This window comes from Saimiri boliviensis, chromosome 13, assembly GCF_048565385.1.
Source record: "Saimiri boliviensis isolate mSaiBol1 chromosome 13, mSaiBol1.pri, whole genome shotgun sequence".
NCBI lineage: Eukaryota > Metazoa > Chordata > Mammalia > Primates > Cebidae > Saimiri > Saimiri boliviensis.
In genome coordinates, this window is record NC_133461.1 from 45,903,242 (window position 1) to 45,909,241 (window position 6,000).

At 42.2% G+C, this 6,000-nt stretch overlaps 1 pseudogene; it reads left to right on the top strand.

Moving 5' to 3' along the window:
* The first annotated feature begins 5,268 nt into the window (after positions 1-5,268).
* Positions 5,269-6,000, top strand: LOC101037676 (ferritin light chain pseudogene; annotated as a pseudogene).

The window sequence follows — 6,000 nt, forward strand, 5'->3', positions numbered from 1 at the left end:
TGGGACCAGAGCAATATTCCCTGCTCTGCAACCACCCCGAGGTGTTTCCTGGTGTTACTGTGCTCTCGGACGATGTTCTTCTTCTTCTTTTTTAAATAAAGACGGGGTTTCACCATGTTGATCAGGCTGGTCTTGAACTCCCGACTTCAGGTGATCCGCCCGCCTTGGCCTCCAAAGTTTTTGGATTACAGGCATGAGCCACCGCGCCTGGCCTCTTGGATGATCTTTACCTTAGGCCTCCTGTTGCTGCTTGATTTCTAATTAACTGCACCAATAATATAGTTTATTTCAGTGTATAAACTTCAGTGCACTGTGAGCCAATCAAGCTTATAATTATTTAGCTAGAATTAACATAGGCCTCCCCCTGGCCATCTTGACCCACATTGTGGAGTAGGCACCTGGCCTACTCCACATTCATTAACATCCTCTGGGCATTGTTCTGCCCTGTCTTCCTCACCAGGACAGAGGCAACTATAGCAAGATTAGTTCCAGTATCACACTGGAGGCAAAAGCCTGACACCAGTTTTAAAAAGCAAACAAAGCTTACATTTTAGGGAAACAGAAGAACCATCCATCACACGTATAAGCCCTTCTTTCCGTACATGAAGTTCAATTATTCCAGCCTTGCCCCTCAATACATAGGCAGTTATTATTTTCTCAAAAAGAGGCAACCCAAAGTCCTTTCCAGCAGCAATGTCACAATGTCATGAGACCACTATTTTTCCAGTTCAGTATCTCCAAATAATTTACTTTTCCCATTACTTGGTCTTAATCTGGTCCAATTTTGAGATCTCATGATACTGCAACCTTAGACCAAACAAGAACTGTAATTCCTATCAACCACCTGTTAGGTATCACAATGGAGAGCAAATAAAACTACAGTAACAACTTCCATTTAGAACATGGAAAAAGGGGAAGAAACCATAGGACATGTACCACCTGTTGCTGGACAGAATTAATAAAGCAAAGCAGAGAACCATAGCATCTCATGGGCATGATTTGGTTGACTTCGCAATAGTGAGAGATCTATTGTTAATAAATCTAGCTACTCTGATATTGCCTTCTGAGATCATTTTTATTGTCAAGGGAGCATATAAAAGGACATTAGAGGAGACTACCCTGTTTGGGGAAGGATGATGGGTATATCTCACTTGCAATTCACTTTTTGTTAAAGGTACTGGAGTCCACAAATGCCCTGAGGACTTAAGGGTCTCCTAGGAACTGGAACATTGGTTTTAATGAATCACAGGTCTATTATACAGATTATGTTTTTCTGGTGCTGTAATTCTAATAAAAACTTTGTCACCTGTCCATTAATTTTATTTTAGGGGAAATTCCTAAAATCAAACACCAAAAATGTCAGGTTAGCAGGGCTGCTAAATTGAAGAGCCAAGGCTGGCCTACACCCATAGAGTTTCCGTTTGCTTTCAGCAACTCTGGGGCAATATATATCCCAGTATGCTGTTTGACAAACTTTATATCAGGACAGCGTCAAGGAGACTAGCTGGGCTGGCAGAGTGGTCTTCTCTATTCCCTAAAATATTGCCTGGTGATCTGAATTCATGGCATCCTGAATCTTCGCTCCCAGGTTGCAGACCTCAAACTTGGCCCAAATAAACTCTACTTATATTTAAATAGACATATAAATACAAATATAATATATATGATGTGTGTGTATGTGTGTGTGTGTGTGTGTGTGTGTGTGTGTGTGTGTAAATATATATAGCAGTCCAATGTACTTTGTACTGGTAGTGACATCCTATTTGATTTGCCAGGGGGGAAGCCAGGGCAATGTATTGAATACCAGTCCAATGTACTTTGCAATGGTAGTGACATCCTATTTGATTTGCCAGGAGGGAAGCCAGTGTGAGGTTCTCTAACGTAGCTCAGGGAGCTAAGATTCCCCAAACTCTCCATTCCATTCTTTCCTTCCCATTCCAGTTGCCAGGATCTCAAACTTTCCCAGTAAGCATTTTAAACTTACATACAGAAATGGAAGTGAATCGAAGAACTTGAACTTGACTTCTGTACCTCACTCCATCAAAGGATTGCTTTCTTCATCTGGACCTCCACATTCTCAATTCCCAACTTCTTTTTTTTACTCACATCCAGAAAAATCTTCATGGAAGAATATAAATTTCTGGTTGTACCTTATTGAAAGTACTCAGAAAAAATTGCACAATCTAATTTATCAATCTGGGTCTAATCAGGAGAGAGAAACCACTACATCATTTGAATAAAGTTTAATATAAAAATTATAAATTATAATAGATTTTATAGGCTAAATTGTATCCTTTTCTCTCCCCAAATTCCTATGTTGAAATTCTAACCTCAGTACCTTAGAATGTGACTCTTTTTGGAGATAGCGCCTTTTAAAAAGTAGGTAAGTTAAAATGGGGGTGATACTGTAACTGTTAACTCACAAATATCTAAGAGATGGTACAACTACTGCAAATGGTGAGGGAAACAAGCAAACGATCGATGCTCTGTGCTTGAAGCTTCATCCAAAGTCTGGAGAGAGACCAGTGGGTGAAAAAAATAGCAACAGAGAGAAGAGTTGTTGTCTCTATATTTAAATACTTTATTTTTGAAACGCCAGGAGCTTTGCCAGTAAGATGACATTTCTTCCTTCCTAAATTTTACTGACAATTATAATTTCCCAAACTGGATGTCATAGAACTATATACACCATAGTATTTGCTTAAAATTTTTTTGTTTGTTGTTTTTTTCCTTAAATTGTGTTTTAAAAAGACAAAACATGAAATATATCATTCTGATCTTTTTTAAGTGTGTAAGACAGTAGTGTTATCTATAGTCACCTTGTTAGGCAACAAATCTCTAAAACTTTTTATCTTGCAGAACTGAAGCTCTATACCCATTGAATAACAACTCCCTTTTCTACTTTCAACTATCATTCTACTTTTTCTAAGAGTTTTATCACTTTATTGAGGTTTATTTTTTTCTTTTCTTTTGAGATGGAGTCTCCATCTGTCACCCAGGCTGGAGTGCAGTGGTGCAATCTTGGTTCACTGCAACCTCTACGTCCCGGGTTTAAGTGATTCTCCTGCCTCAGCCTCCTGAGTAGCTGGGATTACAGGCGCATGCCACCATGCCTGGCTAATTTTTGTATTTTCAGTAGAGGCGGGGTTTCACCATGTTGGTCAAGCTTGTCTCAAACTGCTGATCTCAGGTGATCCACCTGCCTTGGCCTCCCAAAGTGCTGGGATTACAGGCGTGAGCCACTGCACCTGGCCCTGTTAAGTTTTTTAAATTAGAAAGTTACTGTATCTCTCTTTAAAGTAGTTTTAAAACCAGAATGCCTCAAAGCCAAAATTTCTGAAGGACACATCCTCGAAACACTGTCTAAGGACAGTATGATTTTGTTATAAGACTTTGACCTTCTTGCATACATTATTAAGAATGTTTCAAAGGGACAAAGTAAAATACCCTTAGAGGTATATGAAAACATAGTGGATAGGCCAGGCATGGTGGCTCATGCTTATAATCCTAGCACTTTAGGTGGCTGAGGTGTGAGGTAGATGGTTCACCTGAGGACAGGAGTTTGAGACCAGCCTGGCCAACTTGATGAAACCCCGTCTCTACTAAAAATATAAAAATAAGCCAGCTGTGGTGGTGCATGTCTGTAGTCCCAGCTACTCGGGAAACTGAGGCAGGAGAATTGCTTGAAACTGGAGATGGAGGTTGCAGTGAGCTGAGATTGTACCAGTGCATTTTAGCCTGGGAGACAAAGTGAGACTCCACCTCAAAAAAGAAAAACAGAAAGAAAAAAAAAAGAAGGCCGGGCGCTGTGGCTCACACCTGTAATCCTAGCACTTTGGGAGGCCGAGATGGGTGGATCACCTGAGGTCAGGAGTTCAAGACCAGCCTGTCCATCATGGTGAAACCGCATCTTTATTTAAAAAAAATAAATAAATAAAAAATATAAAAAAATAAAAAAGAGAGACAGAGAAAGACTTTATTAATTAAGAACATCCTGGGGGCTGGGTGCAGTGACTGACGCCTGTAATCTTGGAAGGCTGAGGCAGGTGGATCACCTGAGGTTAGGAATTCAAGACCAGTCTGGTCAACAAGGTGAAACCCCCATCTCTACTGAAAATACAAAAATTAGCTGGGTGTGGTGGTGTGTGCCTGTAGTCCCAGCTATCCGGGAGGCAGAGGCAGAGGCAGGAGAATTGTTGGAACTCGAGAGACAGAAGTTGCCGTGAGCGAGATTGCGCAACTCAAAACTTAGCTGAGCATAGTGGCAGGTGCCTGTAATCTGAGCTACTCAGGAGGCTGAGGCAGGAGAATCGTTGGAATTCAGGAGTGGGAGGTTGCAGTGAGTTGAGATCCTGCCATTGCGCTCCAGCATTGGCAACAAGAGTGAAACTTCCTCTCAAAAAAAAAAAAAAAAAAAAAAAAAAGATCTTGTCTAAGCATATCAACGTACAATTTTTTCACTAATTTTTTTTCATCAGATATTTAATGAGTGCCTACAGAGATGCATGACACTGTGCTAAGTTCTGGAAACAATAATACACAAATTTAGACATAGGGCTGCTTTCTTCATTATAATTTTGCTCCCCATGTAGGCTTTATAACTAAGAAAATATGCTGAAAAGCTAACATAAATATTCTCATCTATTTGTTCGCCATTCATTCATTCATTCAATGAACATGTTGTTATGTTTGTGTCTTCCAAAATTCATATGTTGAAGCCTGACCCACCATTTGATAGTATTTGGAGATGGAGCATTTGGATAGTAATTAGGATTAGATGAGCTCGGGAGAATGAAACCATTAAGAGGAAATTAGTTCCCTTATAAGAGACTCCACAGAGCTTCTCTCTTTCCCTTCCTTCCCACCATGTAAGGACGCAGTGAGAAGTTGGCTGTCCAAAATTCTGTTATTTAAGCCACCCAGTCTATGGTATTTTTTTATTGTAGTCTGAATAGATTGACACATGAATTGAATTTCCAGTAAAGCCCTGTGATTACAAAGATAAATCCCAGCCTTTGCCCTCAAGAAACTCCCTCTCAAGGATCTCAGATAAACAAACAAGGAAAAATAATGTGGGCGGGGCACAGTGGCTCACGCTTGTAATCCCAGCACTTTGGGAGGCTGAGGTGAGTGGTTCATGAGGTCAGGAGTTCGAGACCAGCCTGACCAACATGGTGAAACCCCGTGTCAACTAAAAATACAAAAATTAGCTGGGTATGGTGGCCCATGCCTGTAATCCCAGCTACTCAGCAGGTTGAGGCAGGAGAATTGCTTGAACCTGGGAGGCAGAGGTTGTGGTGAGCCAAGATGGCATCATTGCACTCCAGCCTGGGCAACAAGACCAAAACTCCATCACAAAAAAAAAAAGGGCAGTTCTGCGGTCCCGCGGATCTGTCTCTTGCTTCAACAGTGTTTGTACGGATCAGATCCCGGGACTCTTTCTTCCAGCCTCTGATCGCCCTCCAATTTCCTCTCCACTTGCAACCTCCGGGACCATCTTCTCGGCCATCTCCTGCTTCTGGGGACCTGCTAACACCGTTTTTGTGGTTAGCTCCTTTTTGCCGACCAACCATGAGCTCCCAGATTTGTCAGAATTCCACTGACGTGGAGGCAGCCGTCAGCCGCTTGGTCAATGCGTACCTGCAGGCCTCCTACACCCACCTCTCTCTGGGCTGCTATTTCCACCGCGATGATGTGGCTCTGGAAGGCGTGAGCCACTTCTTCCGCGAATTGGCTGAAGAGAGGCACGAGGGCTACCAGCATCTCCTGAAGATGCAAAACCAGCGTGGTGGCCGCATTCTCTTTCAGGACATTAAGAAGCTGGCTCAAAATGAGTGGGGTGAAACCCTGGACGCCATGGCAGCCGCCATGGCCCTGGAGAAAAATCTGAACCAGGCCCTTTGGGATCTTCATGCCCTGGGTTCTGCCCGCGCAGACCCTCATCTCTGTGACTTCCTGGAGAGTCACTTCCTAGATGAAAATCATCAAGAAGATGGGTGA